Raw genomic sequence first — 19,097 nt, 5'->3', positions numbered from 1 at the left:
ATTGCAGGGCTGGATAAATGATTAAGCTCTCTTGTGGCCCCCTGTGGAAAGAAAACAACAAGTGGGAGAATGTTGGGTTGTGTTATATTCTTTCCATGACTAACCTACATGGAGTTGTGTTGTCTCTTCTGTTGTTGTTCTGCCTCTTTTCTATGTATCCTCAGCCTCGTACTGAAGTCCCTCTACCGAACTTCCCCTCTCGCTGCAACTCAGATCACTTCGCTTGACTTTCTCAGCAAACCATGCCCCAAAAAAATCCAACTCTTTGATCTCTTAGTGTGCCTCCAACTGACCCTCAAGCCTCCTCTTATACTTTTCTTGTTGATGAATCAACAGTCGTGATCTAATATCTAATCAATGGCTAAGATTAAAACAGGCTTGATCCTCGTCACTTAGAACCTTCTCAACCATAGTTTTATTAATACAAATTAATATTTTTATTTTCCTAATTTTAGACTTAGGAACTCATTAAAAATATTAATTATTTTAATAACTTCTCATCCTGGTGGAATTTCTCCAAACAATTTCTAGGTTATGGAGATATCATGTTTTCTAGCCCCTCCACAAAATTTCGGAGCTAGAGCACATCTGATGCTAGCCAAAATCAACACAATGTTGATAAAGTATATAGAGGGACCTGTTTTGTTGAAACAATGATGATAATCTATAGAGGGACCTGTTCTATTTTCTAGCTAGATAGTTGACTAAATCACTCTATTTTTGCCTAGATTTTATCATATTTGCTTACATTTTTTCTAGGGTTCATTAGATATTTTTTCTAAAGTTTATCTTTTTCATGCATGAACTTAAAAGATATTTCTAATATCTCAATATTGTAATTATGAGGATTATATTATTTGGCAAATATTATTGTTGGCTTAGGGGGTCTTGACCCAGCTTCAGAGTTAGTTGTGCCAACCAACAAAACCCTACATTGTTGGCCTTTTCGGCAACAACCTGCGTAAAGCAAGCTGCAGTCTCACCTGAATCTATATTGGGGGATGCAATAACCAAGTTTCTACATCCGGAGACTAGTGTGATGTTTTCTAGCACCTTGGATCTACCTTCACGCAGATCGATAGACTTCTAGGGCTTATTACTGTTACTAGGTTAAAGTGGCCTTCAGACCTTTGCGTAGGTCCACGATCAGTCCTTGCAGACCTTAAACAATTGATTTACCTACTTTCGCGCATCAAAAAGTAACCCTAGATTGGGTTTCACATAGATCTACTCATTCGTCAAAATACATAAGAGTAATAATCTAAAACTTCACAGAAGTGGCTAAGCATTCATTTCATACATTATTAATATAGATTCAGTAAATTCATGTAGCATTCAATCATTATTTCATAAAACATGTCATTCATCGGAAACATATAACATAAACAGATACAAACATAAATAATCAGTAATTCTTTGGAAAACTGTCTTTATTGATCTTCAATTCACTAATTATAGACTCTTCTTACCCTGCACACACAACTGCAGGGTTCCGCGCACTCAACTGCGAACTCTACCTAGGACTCCTATGCACTAAGCTACATGAGCCTTTCCTTCTCTATCTAAGCACAGGAAGCAGAGCCTTCCTGCCTTAGCTCTTGCCCAAGACAACAAAACTCTTCAATGTACCCAATTCTCTAAAACTTGTCTAAAACTTACTTTTAAGACTCGCTAAGACTCAACTATTTATATACTTTTCAATACAATGCCATGGTCCGTAGACCATGGATGAATCTCAAAACCAACTCAAAACTTGACCCAAAACAGGGGGTTAAGCCCCTTTGACTCTTATTCATCTACGCACTCTGCTTCCACATATCACGAAGACTTTACATCTTTTGCAAAATTTGTTACAAACAATGACTAATTAATTCAATTCTACCCTAGGGACCCCATCTCAAAGATATGTAAGTTATATAAAATAGTTTATGTAAAGATGTAATAGTGTTGGCTTTTGAGGCCAAGACCTTGTCGTTTTGAAAATATTTTATTTACAGAAATCCTAATTGAAGTATTCTAGCTCCAGTTCTTGACAAAATTTGTGTTTCTTGTATGTTTTTCTAGTGCCTTCATATCTTATTGCAACACGTGTTCAAAGTACTATAGAAGATATGGGTAAGAATAGATTGAGTGTCAATCTCTCCAAAATCCCCTGCAAAGTTATAATCATTTAAAGAGATAAATTAATTGAAATGTTTACCTTGGTTAATTCCTCTAAATTTGTTAATTGTTGCCTTTTGTCATCTTTGAATGTGTTTTGTTTGGATGTAGAAATCTTCTACACGCATCCACTATATTTGGTTGATTAAATATTCAATATGCCTACTTAATTATCATGTATTATATTTTATTCTTCTATCAAATTCTTTAAAAATCATGTTATTATGTCAAATTGGATGTTGGCAATTTAACCAAGGACTCTGCAAGAGAGGGATTTAGTTATAAACATAAATTGGATAATCATTAGCAACCACCCTCTAGTTCAAGGGCCATCTTGAACCTAAAGACTAGTCGAGTTGGTTTCTCAGCGTAGTTTTTGCAGCCAAGAACTGCCTATGAGTAACAAGTACAAAATTTGGCGTCGTTGTAGGGGAACGAAGTGACAAAGACATTTTTCCATGGATCAAGATTACGATTAGATCTACTCTTTGTTGGTGAACAAAGACTAGACAGTTCATATTGGTTGCATTGCTTTCGCTTGGCGACTCCACTTTATCTTATGGCGATTCCATTGGTTTCTGGATTCAGCTGGTTCAAAATGATAAGTGCATCTCTAGCTATGATAATATCATGAAACTACATGTTTTTCTTCTTCATAGCAATGGTAGCATTCAGTAGCATATTTCTCTTCCTATCTACTATGATCAGAAAATTCAAAAGCTTACAGAAGATGCAGCTTGCAAATTTCAATTGTCAGTATCAGTTACCTATGGAGTTTTTCTTTCATATTGTAAATATTTTCACATCTTCAGCTGCATGCAAAGTGAAATGTCATTAAATCCACTCCTCGCTTGGTTACATTGGAAAGCATATTACACCTAACAGTGCAGATTTTCAGTTCAATTAGGTAGAGGTTGTGTGGGATTGAATTAGTTATTTTTAGATTCAATGTGCAATAGATTAGTGAGTTTGCAATTTACTGATTAAAGCAGTAGATCAGTAGTTGTTTCAGCTTGTGTTTCAAGTTTATAGTGTGAAGTTTGGTTTGGTTGAGTGAAATGACTTGCAAGGGATTCAAAGGAGTAAATTTATTGTTGATCAACTGATTGACTCCATAGCCCAATGAACTAGGCACAATTGTTCTTATTTCCACTTGTAGTGTCAGTTGTTTCACTTCAACAATTTTCAGTTTTCATATTTCAGTGTGAAAGAGTCTCTAGATTTGTGCAGGCAGTATGGTTTTAGATTTGCAGATGAACTGACTCCATGCCCAACAGATTCAAGGTAGTTGGTCTACCCGGTTCTCTGCATCCCACAAACGGAATCAGTCCCCAGTTGGATTCGATGTTGTAACTTGTTTTGACACCATTAAAAGTTACAAGAAATTTTTGAAATTTACCAATTATTCATGGCCACATTATCACACATATGTGAATTATCATGGATAAAATGGTTTAATTAGTGATGTTGGGTTATTTTGTTATAATAATAATAATTTTAATTTTAAATTATTTTAATTTTATTAAAATATATCATCGAATATATTTTTATAAAATTTTAAGTTTAAAATTAAAATTATTGTTTTAATTCAACCATTAAATTCCTTGCAGTTTTCAGTGGAAAATGTTGGATCTTGGGAATCAATGATTTATATTCCATTTTGGCACCCCCAAGGTCATCTAAGCTTTAATATCTAGGTTGGTCCGAAGTCTTGTTTTGATATTACCACCTTTGATCATGTTGCATATTCTCGTGAATTTCGCACCCTCCCGACTTGAAACTAGATACCGCCAAGTGGTCCCCCCGAAATCCACTTTCCTGATTTATGAGGGAGAGCGAACAGAGCACGGGTGTTGGCCAAAGAGGTCATAATAATCTTCATGTTTTAAATTTTTATAAAATGTTGACAGTTGTATCGTCGACATTTAAGGTTGTAATAAATAGGTTAATATTCCTAATAGCATTTCAGGACCCGATACAATTGGAAAGTGAATATCACTAACAATGAGGATAGCATTACTTTCTTAATTTTATCGACAGCCAGTTGTCAGCAATTAAGTCATTTTAAATATTTATAATGGTGATTGTGCTGACCACTTCAGTGTCACTATTTTGGGCACTTATGTCTCTCTTATGATCCAAAGGGTAAAGTATGAATCTAATCGTGCTTACCAATGTAATTATTGAGAATGCCATGTGACCAATTCCTCTGTATCAAATGAACTCTGATTTGTGATCATGACTAAGGTTAATGTTAAGTTTTAACTTAACATATAATTGTGTTCAATGTATCTTACACCTCATATCATGTGAGCAGTTATATTGGTAAATTATCCGAGTTTTGACTTGGCAATTCAAACTATTTCCATTGTAGAAGCACAGTATCGAATCCCATGGATAGTGCTAGCAAGAATGGGGAAGGGAGGCATGCTAGATTGAACTGAGCCTAAAGAACCAGACCTATTAGGTGTCTACCCTGATCTCCTACATTTTTTCCAGCAAGAAGGGTGGAGTCAGTTCTTCTATAGGTGTTTCAATTATCACGATTTGGTAGCCCAATCGTTTGCAGCAGGGTTTGATGGTAGTCGTGTAGAGGTTGGTGGTTTAGCATTTGAAGCCAAAAATCACACTATTTTTGAAGCCACAGCTCTACCCATGGACGGAGAAAGGGTTTTTCACAGTCATATCCTAGCTGGCATAAATGTTTCATATTTCTTCAAAGAGGAGCACAGAGCAAAGAACTAGAAAGTCTGAGTTCAAAAGGATTGGCTACAAGACAAATGGTATGTCCCAGCTTTCCCATCAATATTTTACTTGTCAGGGTCGTTATAATAGATTCAATTTGTAACATTTCTACTTCTTGTCTCGTTTAGATGAGCATATTATGATTAATCCCTACTTCTACTTGTTGGAAATCCTCAAGCACATGGCTGCTAGGTATAGGGCTAGGGTTGACTCTTCATCACATTTTCTTTATCACAAGGCATTGATAAAACTTCTAATAGAAAACCAGTCGATTAAACTAGGGAGGACATGGAACCATTTCCTTTTTTGGGGAGGGTTCCAATCTCAACTTTCCAGGAGGAAAAGGGGCAGACCCCAAACAATCAGAAGGATGAAGAAAACTCAAACTCATGTTCCTATTCAGACTCTTATCATGTATGAAGACTCAAAAAATCCATCCACCTCATATACCTTGAAAATTCCCAAATTTTATCAAAGGAGGAGCGCTCGGCTTCATAAGCCATAGCCTACATCGTTGGGAAGTTCAAGAACTGACATTGTCTCTGCTAGTTTTTCAACTCTACCATCAGAAACCTCTCGTGTAGACACAGCTACACCTAGAGATTTGAAGGGAAAAAAGACAATTATAGAAGAAGCAGAAAATGAACCAGCGCCTAAGATTCTTATATAGGGCAATAGGTACACTAGGCCAACAAATAAAATACGATACAAAATCAAGCTTAGAAGCAACCCAGATTTAGCTAAACAAGTCATTGATATAGATGATGTTCCTCTGAAAGACTTAATCATCAACAAGGAACCTGCAAATTCTAAGAAAAATCCTATAGTGTGAGAAGAAGCATGCAAGCCCCAATAAGAAACGAAATAAATAGGTTTCCAAAGGAAAACCCATGGAGACTAGACAGAACAAGAAATGTAGATTAGGCAAGTTGATGTGTTACTTGAGGATGCCAGTACCCTCAATTAATGTTCCAGGATATCAAAACCATTTTTGTCCACTTGTTTAATCCAAAACTCCATTTTTCCGTTTCATGGACAATCAACCTGCCAATTTTATATGAAAATCAGGAGAGATGACAATGCCTTTGTCAGCGGTTTTTGATAAGCTTGATAGTGTGTTTGTCAACTATTTTGAACAAAGTTATGCATATTGATCAATAAACAAAACTTACGAGAAAATAATGACAACATGCCTATCAGTGATTTTGAAACAAAACATAGACCCTGACATCTATGTTGTCAGTGATATTAGAAATGATTGATCTCTCGGTTGTTAGCAATATCTCAGATCAAAAAATCAATAATGTTGATGGCCTGTCTGTCAACAATTTTCCCAAAAAAAATGCAGAGCAACAGAAGAAATCCAGAAGCAGTGTTGATAAAGTATACAAAGGGACCTATTTTGTTGAAACAACGATGATAATCTACAGAGGGACCTATTCTATTTTCCAGCCATACAGTTGACCAGATCACTCTATTTTTTCCTAGATTTTAGCAGATTTGCATACAGCTTTTCTATGGTTCATTAGATATTTTCTGAATTTTATCTTTTTCATGAATGAACTTAAAAGATATTTATAATATCTCAATATTGTAATTATGAGGATTTGATTATTTGGATAACTATTATGTAGGTTATATAAAACAGTTTATGTAAATATGTAATAGTGTTGGCTTTTGAGGCTAAGACCTTGTCGTTTTGAAAATATTTTATTTATAGCAATCCTAATTGAAGTATTCTAGCTCCAGTTCTTGACAGAAATTGTGTTTCCTGTATGTTTTTCTAGTGCCTTCATATCTTGTTTTTGCACATGTTCAAAGTACTATAGAAGATCTAGGTAATAACAAATTGAGTGTCAATCTCTCCAAAATCCCCTGCAAAGTTATAATCATTTAAAGAGATAAATTAACTAAAATGTATGTCTTGGTTAATTCCTCTACATCTGTTAATCATTGCCTTCTTTCATATTTTGAATGTGTTCTGTTTGGCTGTAGAAATATTCTACATGCATCCACTGTATTTGGTTGGCTAAGTATTCAGTATGAATGCTTAATTATCATGTATTCTTTTATATTATTCTGTCAAATTCTTTAAAAATCATGTTATTATGTCAAATTGGATGTTGGCACTTTGAACAAGGACTCTGCAAGAGAGGGATTTAGTTATAAATAGAAACTGGACAATCATTAGCAACCACCCACAACAAATCATAAATCTTGTCATTGTGCTTCATAGGTTGTTGTCCAATGACAGTGAACAGTGTTAAACAGAGCCTCATAACAATTGATGGAGCCACCTCTGGTTTAAGGGTCATCTTGAACCTAAAGACTAGTTGAGTTGGTTTCTCAGCATAGTTTTTGCAGCCAAGAACTATCTACAAGAAACTAGTACAACACTGCCAACCAAGTCCTGGGCCCCACTGACATTTTGGTCCACTTGACCCCTGGACGCTCCCATGCTATAGGCTTTCCAACATCTAGGAGGCTCTGTACACTCTCATGACAAGGCATTCTAGCGTCCAGGGGTATTTTTCTATGTGTTGTTCCAGCGTCCCTAGGACTTGAGCCACATTTCATGCCCAGAGCCCAGGTCACTTCCCATAATTGAATGACACCTTTATAACATTAAGATAACAAGGAAATGATAGTACAAATGCAATTACTTGAATAAGACTTTGACTAGACCCCTAATAGTCATGATAGGAATTTCGTCAAACATATCACGAATATGTAATCTATAGGTGTAAATAACATATCTCAACATAGGGGTCTCATACTTATCTAAGACTAGCTAGAGGCATTGTTTCATTATCACATTAGTTTCAGTTTCATCCATTAGGCCATAAATACATTGTTCATTCATATACAAATAAAAACATTAAGGGAGCCATACAATAGCCATAGAATCCACATATAACCAATATATTTCTCATAGAAGTACAAGGAGAAACAACCTCATATTAATTATGCAAAGGCTAGCTCAGTTTGGACTACCATGTTCCACCTGACTGTAGAATGGCTGAGCCAAATCTTTCTTTAGCCATTCACCCCCGTGCCATATTCCAAACATGAATGTGGGATCTCCTAGAACACATCAATCCAAAAACCATCTAAGCCTTCCAAAGGCCATCCACCTCAACCCATCAAATGGTGATTCCACCTCACGGTCGTACATGACCAACCATCACCAGATTGATCTATATCCAATCCTTCCAGGGCTTCCAAAGTGTTTGTTCTAACCAAGGCTTACAAGACTAGTAACTCAACCCATAGTTGTCATCGGGCTTCTAGAGCGTTTGTCCAACCATGGCTTCCAGGACCGGTAACTCAACCCACCAAGGGCTTCTAGAGTGTTTTTCCAACCAAGGTTTCTAGGACTAGTAACTCAACCCAAGTTGTTACAGGGCTTCCAAAGCGTTTGTCCAATCAGGGCTTCCAGAAACTAATAACTCAACCCAAGCTAAGGAAACATGAGAACCAAACAAAAAAATAAGGAAACAAACTCACAATGTCCATGGATATCCAGGAAATGGAAAGGACAGGAAAAACCACTTCAATCTAGGCAATCCTCCATGCCAATGACAACTCATAACCAAGAAACCACATCCATGTTCCATGCATGCCAAATCTAGTGAGGAAAACATACACGCAACTCGGTAACTGCAAGTAAAACCTGTTGTATTTGTTGATCCCCATGTCCTCTTGCGATTTTTTGCTCTTCCTTTTCCTTATTTCTCCCAAAACTCCAATTATGCCACACTCTCCAAGAATGCTCCAAGAAAACTCTAAGTTTCCAAGAGTATGAGAGAGAGAGAATAATGAGAGAGCTCCAAAATTAAACTAACCAAACTTACACTGACCAAGCCTGCCCACTGATCCTTAGAAGCCTTTTTATTAATGGGGCCTCTATTTTCTTCATTTTCCATTATTTTCCTTCAATTTCCTCCTCACATGCAACCTTCCTTTTCTTCTAAGTTCCATTATTTTCATAAATAAAATGTCAATTAATGCCTCTTTTCCTTTACAAAGCCTTTTCCATTGCCTTTTCAAATTTCCTTAGCCATAATAAACCGAATGAACACTTGCTAGGATGTTTTTCCCACCACTTAGCTTGGAATACGTGTCCCATCACTGTGGCCTTATATATTTTTACATGGATTTTTAACCAGGGTTGTTACAATTTGTTTTTGAGGGATGATGTGAGTTATGACTATGATATTATGTTATTCTAACTATGATCATAGACTTAAAATGAGAAATAAGTTGCTTTGACAATTACATTCACTATAACCCAAGTTATGTTGACATTGAACTGAAGTTGTTTTGATGCATAATATAAGGTTTTGTGATTCCTTGATGAAGTCTGAGCACTACTCATGTGGTCGTGATTAATTCCAAGTTACTCTCCTCTGATCTGAGTTTCTACGAGCACACGTCTATATTGAAGTATGATATGAGTTCTCTTCTTGACACAACAATACTTGACACTAGTGATAAGTAGCCTTGAGACAGTGATGATTCACTTCGCTTGGAGGTTATCTATATTTAAGAATACATTTGGCAATGACACTAAACCCTAATGAATTACTCAAATGATCCAAGATTATGATAATAATCCAAAGTTGAAGAAGAGTGTTCGAGTTTTTAAAGAAAATTATATGAATATGAAGATACTCAAATCTCCTCCATGATATTCAATACTATAGTACAAAAGTCTTGAAGCTCAATCTCTTGATCCATGGCTACGAAGCATTATAAATATGTGGCATTGACATATGGAAATTATATATGATTTTATGACAGTATAATTGATGGATTGTGAAGTGTTTTCATAGTAATTATGTCAAGTGTTCATAAAAAACATGGGACTTTTTTTCACCATGAAGCCGACATGTTTAGAAGGAACCAAGACTCTATGAAAGAAACCAATATTATCACCAGAATTTGAAGTACTTGGAGCACAAATGGACCAAAAGAATTATGAAGTTCATCATTGTGTTATAAATATGAGAAGAAGTCTTGAATGAATTCAAATACATGTCAACTAATAGATAACATCTCAATGAAGGTTCTATATTTGGAAAAGTTGATGAACCTTTTGTTAAAAGAAAGTTTGGCACTTGACAATCAAGATAAGGCAAAGGACCAAATATTTGCAAGGAAGAGGTAAGGAAAGGTTTTAAAGGTATGTATAATTTTTGTGTACATTTCATTTAACTATAATATAGTAAAAACAGAATGCATAAATACAATATAGAAACAGTGACATATAATATTGTTGATATTATAGCACTCCAAGTGTTCCATTACTTATGAAGGCTAGATATAGAAATGAAATGGATAAAAGGCATGTCAATAGTATAATTAAGGTTTTCAACTAACAACATGCTTGTATTATCTCTTTATGACTATAAATAATCTAGGGTTTGTAGATCTTACAGTTTGTAACATCTTGAAGGTTTTTGGTATCTAGGGTTTGTAAACCCTAGTTGAGACTTGGATTGGAAAACCCTAGAAAAAAACCCTAACTAATTTTTTATGTTGTAAAATGAATCTAGATTTTGAGTTTGACAGGTATGACATCATGATGATATGGAGACAAGGGTGGTGAACAAGTCCAATATTAAGAGGGAGTTAACCCTCTTCAAAAGGATAAGTACCCTACATTTTGGTTATTATTATTGATATTTCATCCTTGTACTTTTCATTTTTTCTCTTTCACAAAGGTTGTAGGTCAAGACAAGATTCATTTAAAGCTTGAATAGAAAAAGGAAGAAGTAAAAGAATGTGGAAAAACATTAAGATGAAGAAGAAGGGAGCAGTTAGAAGTTTTCATCAAGAAATTCAATTAAAGGACAAGAAGTTAACTTACCTTAGATGGAAAGAGGGATTTGCAAAGACCCTAATGAACACAATATTGAAGCTTGTTGATTGGTTTGTTCTAGATTGATGATTGAAATTTGAAGCTCATGAAGCAGAACTCTATTGCAATATGAGATAGACCATGCAAAGGTATGTTGATATGAGAGGCAGAAAGTAATAGAATTTGACATGAATAATCCCACATCTTGACTTAAGGCCATTGTTATTTGGTAACTCTGATATTGAAGATTTATTTGAGATATGATTTGGTTCCCTGGAAAGACATATTGTAGAAGTATATGTAGAGGATGGAAAGATTATAGTTGAGATAATTTGTTGGATGATATTGATGTACCTATAGTTGAGTGGTTTGATTATGGAACACATGGATTCTATGGATAGTTTTTATTGATGGCTTGGAAGAGTATAAGGGCAGAATTGATATCTAGAAAGCTTATATGACTTATTGAAGAATATGAGGCAAAACTCTCTTACGAAGATTAGAAGGCATGTACTAGTGTTGTGAAGGCTAATCCTCTCTGCGGATAGAGGCAATCCCTATAGCCCAATGAGTGGGTCTAGCAACAAATTTAAAAAACTAACATACACTTTCCTAGTTTATGTTCGACAAATGCAGAGAGAAGGAGACAACCTATTGTTACACAGTTATTTGTCACCGACCCAACATTCCCTAATCCCGGATACTGTCGGTCCATATTATTGACATCTATTCTGTGTCATGTTGCCAATTATGTGTCAATTAATTCCTTGTAATTCAGGAAGAATGTTTCAGTTCATTATCCCTAAAGCAGACCCTTTTTTACCTAAGTTTCTGGGTCATCACAGGTCATCAGTTGTCCCACCCGTGAAGATGGTCAAGTTTTCACTAGCCATAGCGAATTCGTCGCTCTGTCCCTGTGTTTCACCCATGAATATCTACTTTTGGCAAGTTTTTTAACAACTCGTCGAAGCTTCGAGATGAAACTGCTTCATGGGCGGTCCTAGGGCTGGTTGTTGGGTCGGATGAGCTCGCTTCTCTCCTTTGAGATAGTTGTTCCACCTTTTGTGCAACCTCCCTAAGAGATAAGCTCTTACTCCCATCACTTATGGAACCTCTCTGTCCTATAAATGTCTCCTCCATGAATGAGATCAGCTAGCATTGATATAACTTGATGATAGCTAGATGTAATATGGTAGCTTCAGGTTTCTAAGAGAGGAGTAGAGGTAGAGAGTGTTATTGGAGTGTGGAAGTGCCTCACATGTATTTTGGCTTGAGCGATGTTTAAGAGAGTTGGTTTGAGAACTTTCTAGCATCAATCTTTTGGATGAAAGAGAGATTCATTTGTTCCCTCGGGAGATGGTTCACAAGTAAATGGTTATGGAGATATACCAACAGGACCCTTCAAGGAGACTTACAACATCAAGGCTTGGTTGTAAGTTTCACCTTGATTTATATTAATACAAATCAATAGCTTGTTTCTTATATCATATGTTGAATTGTATGTCGATATCTTGAAGTTCCTTGACACTTCAAGTAGATTGTTTGGTCGTTTTCTATTTCGTTTGTGGTGTTTCTATACATGTTGCTTTTAGGTATAAGTGACTAGAAGAACAAGAGCTGGAGCAACACGACGAGGACTTCATCGAACGACGACCTGAAGGTAGGCCTTCATAACACCAACTTTCTAAGGAAATTTGCTTTGGTATTGTCTTTGCGGTGACTAGACCCACTCTAGGGCTAGAGGGGTTGCCTTTGTCCGTAGAGGGACCTTGCCTGTGTCACAAGTTGGTGACCATACTGTGGATCTTGTCTTTTGTGTTAATTGGTTTTGGTTTTTTATTGTCTCCCTTATTGTTTGGGTATCATGCTCTATTCTGGAAGTTGTTAGACTACTCATGTAGTCTTCCCACTCTCATGAGTGATAGATCTGGCCTTGCCTCAGTCAAACTTTTGTTTTTTTCCTTTGATCTGAGGTTGTCGTTGTTTATGTTCTGACAGTCACGAAGTAGTCGCGCCTGCGTTGTTTCCTAGGTTGCGCTTTTATTGTCTGGCACGATTAAATTGCCTAACAGTCGCAACGAGTCCTAAAATTGGCTCGGTGCAACTAACTGGTGTACTTTCGCGTTGACGTTGCAAAGTGCTTAGTTAGAGGGTGCGATGATTTATTGTCAGTACATCTTGTTAGTTTTATACTTGCGATGATTCTTGTAAGTTGCAAATATTGAAGTTTGTTGGTTGATTGGCCAGTGTGTTCTATCCTATGAGCTTGTTTTCTACCTCTTTATTGTATCAGAAGTGTTGGTCATTAGGATTTTTGATTATGGGTTTCAAGTCTTTTGAATCCTTCCTCTTGAACCATGTGACCTAAATACCTTAGGGTTTCTTGAATAATTGGTTTGCTTGGGTCACTCATTCATTGGGATCTTTAGACTTTGATTGGCATAAGCTTTGACATTGTTTGGGGCTTCTTCCTATTCACTGTTTGCCATCTTCTTGATTGGTATGTGGTGCTTGGTTACCAATTTTTCATGTCTTGTTCATGCGGTTTCTTTCCTTCACTTGGCATAGATCACATTGCTTCCCGATCAGTGAGGAAACTCTCCAGTTTTGCAAAAAGAAATATATCCTTAGTTTTGAGTCTTTGATTCATTTTGCATTTAGTTGCTTATCATTTATTTGAAAAAAAATTCAAAAATTGCATTCATCTTGTATTAAGATTTGAAAGACAATTTTTCCATTAGTACATTCTTGAGATTAAGACATTGAAAAGCAAAAAGTGTGTTTTCCATTTTCTTGTTTAGATTGCTTGCAAGTTTGAGTAAAAGATAGAAGCATAGCTCTCTTCTCTTGATTGGTTTTCTTGAGAAATGATGAAAAGTATCATTCTTGCATTTTCTTGCTTGTTGCTTTGCTTTGAAATGAGCCTCTCACTTTTCTTTAGTTAGTTGTTCATTGAAAAGAAATGGTTTATTTTCTCATATAGTTGCTTTCTAGGAGTTTTTGAAGATACATTCGGTAGGGCCTTGAAACTGAAATTTAATTCAATATTAACCGTTAAAATTTATTGAATTAACCTAAGGAAGCATTGAAACTTAACGCTCACATATTTAGAGGTCTAGGCTAGAGACGTGTTCTGGCGTCGCTAAACCTAGTCGCTATTTTTTTCACTAAGGTTGGGTGATTCCTCCTTTCATGATTCAATAGGTACTAGTATGGATTTGTGCACCATCGCATATAGGTTGGAAGATCCCACTAGGTTATCATCCTATTATCCATAGGAAGCTGATTCTACCGCCTTGCGAATCGTAACGCACCGAAAACGACATTCAGGAAGATTGACTGCCGTACGGGAAGTCCTTGGTCATTTCTCTTTCATTTTATTACCAAGCTGTATATACAGTTTTACGATTTGTCTGGTAAATTTTTTTCCTAGAGTTCCATAGTAGTCACTTTCATTCCTTTTTGACTCTTTAAAAGTAAAAGGATCATTCGAGCGCTTGTCCTTTTGAGCTCGTTTCCAATCAAAAGTGATAGAGTCACCTTTCGTCCTTTTCTCGACTCTTAAAACATGAAAAGGAAAAGTTTTGTTTCAGTGTTCTAAAATTAATTTCCTGCGAAATATTCTTGGTAAAATTTGACTTCCTTAGTAATTATTTAGAGTCGATTCCAATGGCAACATTTCCGGAGTCTACCAGTCAAGGGTTCCCCCCGGAAGGGAATCCTAGTCCTTTTACTTCCTTTAGAAACGTTGGTGTTCCTTATATGGCAACGTTGTCCCTCCCTAGGTTAACCATTGGTTTACCTGTCTAGTTATTTTTGACCTCAGTGATCTTGAGTGTCTCAATTCTTGCCTTGTCGTCTCCTTCATTCAAATCACAGCATGATGATTCTAAGGTTTACCCCTCGCCTTCTTCCCCTGTTTCTTCACCTTCCTCTTCTACTTCGCCTAGTGAACATTTCAAATCTAGTAACTAGGAGGTTAATAAGAAGAAGAAGAAGACAAAGAAGAAGAAGTTAACTAAGCAAGGGGTCGACCAGGCGGCTGTTACTTCAAATGACACTCCTATCGACAAACCCTCTGATCCTCCACGGAAGGTCAAGTTCCCTTGAAGGTTGTGTAAAGGTGACCATATCCTCTGACACTGTCCTAGCATTCCCAAAGTCTTAGAGGTATGGTCTCAAAATCTGAATTGACCCTCCTCATTGACCTCTAGAGATCATGTTGATGCTGCACTCTTGGCTAGAAATGGTAAGAAGAAAGGGAAGATTTGATTCCCCTATAGGCTATGTGAAAGAGAGCATCTTCTTCACCTTTGTCCTCTTATGGATAAAGCTTCCAAAGTTTCAGAAGACCTTACAGATCCTCAACCCCAACTCCCTGTTGGTTATCAGAGACTTTCTTTTGACCTTCCCCTGATTGGTAAAGAGATTGACTTGGATTCATATCTTTCCCATCCTGCTCTTCCTAAGACTGACTCTCTTATGTCTGTTCCCGACCAACCATTGGTTGAAGAGAGTGTCGAATTGGCTTCACCACCAATTGCTCACTCTATTCTGGAAGAGAGTGATGATCATACTGCTCATGTTCTTCTCATCTCCTTAGATTCTCATGAATCGAAGAGTGACCCTCCCATCCCAGTTGTTTAGGGAATTCCTTCTTCTATTCCTACCGAGCATGGGGGCAATCATATAATTCCCCCACCAAGTAGTTATGTCGTTTCTTTCAATTGGAGTCACTTGACTGCTTTCTGCCTCCCATCTTATGTGCCTTTCCAGATTACAGTAAAATCCTATAATATGGTAGTACCTGGCACTCTCTTAGATGAAGGTGCGTCTATTAGCATCATGTCTTCTACTACTTGGAAATCTTTGGGTTCCCCACAGCTTGTGCCTGTCACCTAGAATCTATTGGCTTTGAACAGAGGAACCAGTCAACCCTTATGGATCCTTCCAAAGTTCCCTATTACTTTGGGAGGAAAGACCGTCTACATAGACGTGATGGTCGTCCAAGGTTCGTTAGATTTCAATCTTCTCCTTGGACACAACTATATTTATGTCATGGGAGCTCTTGTTTCTTTGCTTTTTCGTGTGGTTTGTTTTCCACACCAAGGAAGAATCGTGACTATTGATCAATTGTCGTTCATTGGTCACTAGGCATCTCCTTTGCAACCATTGTCCCCTATCGGCTCTTGATTTCAAAAAATACCTTCCCCGCCACAGGTAAATTATGTGGCTACCTGTTCCGTCTCCGCATTTTTTTGATGATCACATAGATGGTACAGAACATTATGTACCGGGGGCATTGGACCCCGATCTGTCTTTGGTACCAAATGACATGTATTCCTCCTGGAACATGGTCCTTCCGTCTAGTGAAGACCTCTTGGGAACCATGTTCTCATATGGTCCATGAACAGTTGTCCAAGGATAGTTCCTGGGTCAACATCGTTAAAAAATGAACCACAAGAGATGAGGATAGTTCCTTGTCTTGTGTCAACCTCGTTAAAAAATGAAACAAAGGGTGTGAGGATAGTTCCTGGTCTTGTGTCAACCTCGTTAAAAAAAAATGAAACAAGGGGCCATGTGGATAGTTCTTGGTCTTGTGTCAACCTCATTAAAAAATGAAACAAGAGACGAGAATAGTTCTTTTATTGTGTCAACCTCATTTAAAAATGAAACAACTCCCTTTTCCAGATTGAATCTTTGATTAAGATCTCATAAAATCTCAGTCGAGTCTTTCCAAGATCTCAAAATTGAACCTTCCTTCCATCCACCTAGTTGAATGAAATGAAGCTTGGGGGGCATGTACCTCGATTGGAGTCATTATGTTGGGGGCATGCAAAATTATAGCAAGCATAGTTTTTCATTTCAAGCTTGTGTAAACATGAAACCAAATCCAAGCAGAGTTCTCCATGGTTCAAGTTTGTGTAAAAATGAACCCATGCCCGATTCACATCTCATGATTGTCGTTTTTATCAGCTGATTTCTACTAGATGAGCCTTGGTTTTTCTCCTTCCATCGTCACTATCTGTTTGGCCGATCATATGCTTTCACTTGGTTGTGTTTCCTTTCCTGAGGGACCGCAGCGATGAGTGGTTTGTTATCCAACCTCTTGACCATTACATGTTTTGAGCAGTTCCACCATTTCCAGAACTAGTTGCTACCCTTTATACCACTCATTCCTCCAGGATGAGTCACCTTTAAGCTCTTTTCTGACTCGTAAAAGATGAAAATATTGTCGAGTATTTTTTCCCTTATTTGACTTGTTAAAGAGAATAAAAATGGGGGGTATGCTTTCAGCTCTTTTCCGACCCTTTAAAAACGAAAATATTGCCGAGCTCTTGTCGCTTTGAAATCGTTAACGGCTACAAAGCGCCATCTACCCAGTATAAGTTCACCACTTTTACGGGTTGGGATAGATTACTTACGAAAAAGGTATACATTGATCTATTATGGTCAATAGGTTCCCTTGGATATTTTTTTCTACCTTTTCGGATTCGAGGGAGAAATTTACGAAAAGGGACCTTTCGAGTTTTCTTTTCTGTGTTTTTCTCAAACTCTCTAAATATGAAAAAGACTCCGAGTTTTACCTATGTAGGACTCATTAAACCCTGATGACATTGGACTTGTCACCATGATGAGACCGAGCTTCTCCTTCCTAGGGCTCGTTAAAACAACTAGGTTGGATTCGTACGAAGGATGAACTTACATTACAAGAATATGTTATCCCCTTCAAGCTTTTGTTTCAAAAATAATTGGGGTACTCGCCCGAAATGGTGGGGGAAAATTTGGAAACATTCTGTTGTTTGTATTATTTATTATGGCAGCTTGTCTCTCTTGGACATCAACACTCTTTTTGCTTCGTGTCGAGTTGGGATATCCTCATTCTATCGTTGGCCTCCCAGGTTTCAGGTTGTTCATTTTGCCTCATTCCATCTGATCCTTGCTACATCATCATGACCTTTGATCCCTTGGTACCAAAATTCTGCCAAACTCTGGAGTCGTGTTGCCGATATGTTCAAGAGCTTAATACTTCTGTAGTTTGTAGCCTTACACACCTTCCTTGGGTTCTCTATCTCATCCACATTCATCTTGTTCCTTTGTCTCGCGTCGATGATGTGGGAAACATTATGGCCCTCCTTCGACCGATCGCTTCCTATCGAATTTAGCTCATTATCCAGGAAGTTGATCTAAAGAATCCTTTCTGGTACCTTAGAGCTTGCATGCCTCAATGGCAAGTTCTTTGCATTCGACGACAGGCTTGCATCATTGGTCTTCGATCAAGTGATTTCACAAGTGTTCAACTTCAGATCATTCTTCACACTTTGTGGATTGTACTAGCAGTACCTTGAGAACCATTAGCATTATTGGTGGTCTCTCTCATGCTTATTAAGGATTTACGTCATTGGCAGGTAATCAAGTGATTTTCTAGTATGCTCGACTTTAGCACATTTATTCACATATTAGAATTTGTACCATGATCAGGTTAGGATTCAAGACCCTGGGCTCAAATTACACAAGCCCAGGTTGTGTGGATTGATTAATACATGACACTTTTGATTGGATGGCTGTGACCATACCTCAGTCTTTTTAGTTGTCTTTCTGATTGGATGGCTGCATCCATACCACAGAACATTTATGTTTATCTTCTGGATGGTTGTGCCCATGCCTTATAAACATGTATCTCTTTTCACTATGTACTCATGTATCAAAGATATCAGTTGTACTTGCATTTGCAGGTTCTCCACAAGGATGTTCTGTTTTGGTTATGAATTCGTAAAGCATTTCCCCCCTCCCACTCTCTCGACCTTCATGCTTTAGGGGGAATTTGTTACACAGTAATTTTTCACTGACCTCACATTCCCTAATCCCGGATACTGTCAGTCCATATTACTGACATCTATTCTGTGTCATGTTGCCAATTATGTGTCAATACCTTCCTTGTAATCTTAGGAAGAATGTTTTAGTTCATTATCCCTAAAGCAGACCCTTTTTTACCTAAGTTTCTGGCTCATTGGGGGTTATCAGTTGTCCCACCTGTTAGCGCTTGAGATTTCACCCTAGGCTGAAGAAGGTAAACCTTCAAGGCAACATCAAACCATTTCACCTCGTAGCTAGCCCTACGGGGTATGAGAAGGCTCTCTCCGGTCAAACTCGGTAGATCTTTCAATAGGATGAGCTGACCCAATTAGGAACATTGATATTAGGCTAGTAAACTGATAAGGAGGGTTGATTTAAAGTTTTTGGGGTTTTTGGTGGCAATTGGAGGGAGTGCAATTCAGGGTGCGGGGATTGAGCTCAGTTTTTGCAGGTGGGTCTTTGGGGCAAGGTA

Source organism: Pinus tabuliformis, chromosome 4_1, assembly GCF_031772625.1.
Source record: "Pinus tabuliformis cultivar Carrire ecotype Pingquan chromosome 4_1, CPIR1, whole genome shotgun sequence".
In the NCBI taxonomy this organism is placed as follows: Eukaryota; Viridiplantae; Streptophyta; class Pinopsida; order Pinales; family Pinaceae; genus Pinus; species Pinus tabuliformis.
The sequence above is the reverse complement of the archived record's forward strand: the minus strand, read 5'-3'. Positions refer to the sequence as shown.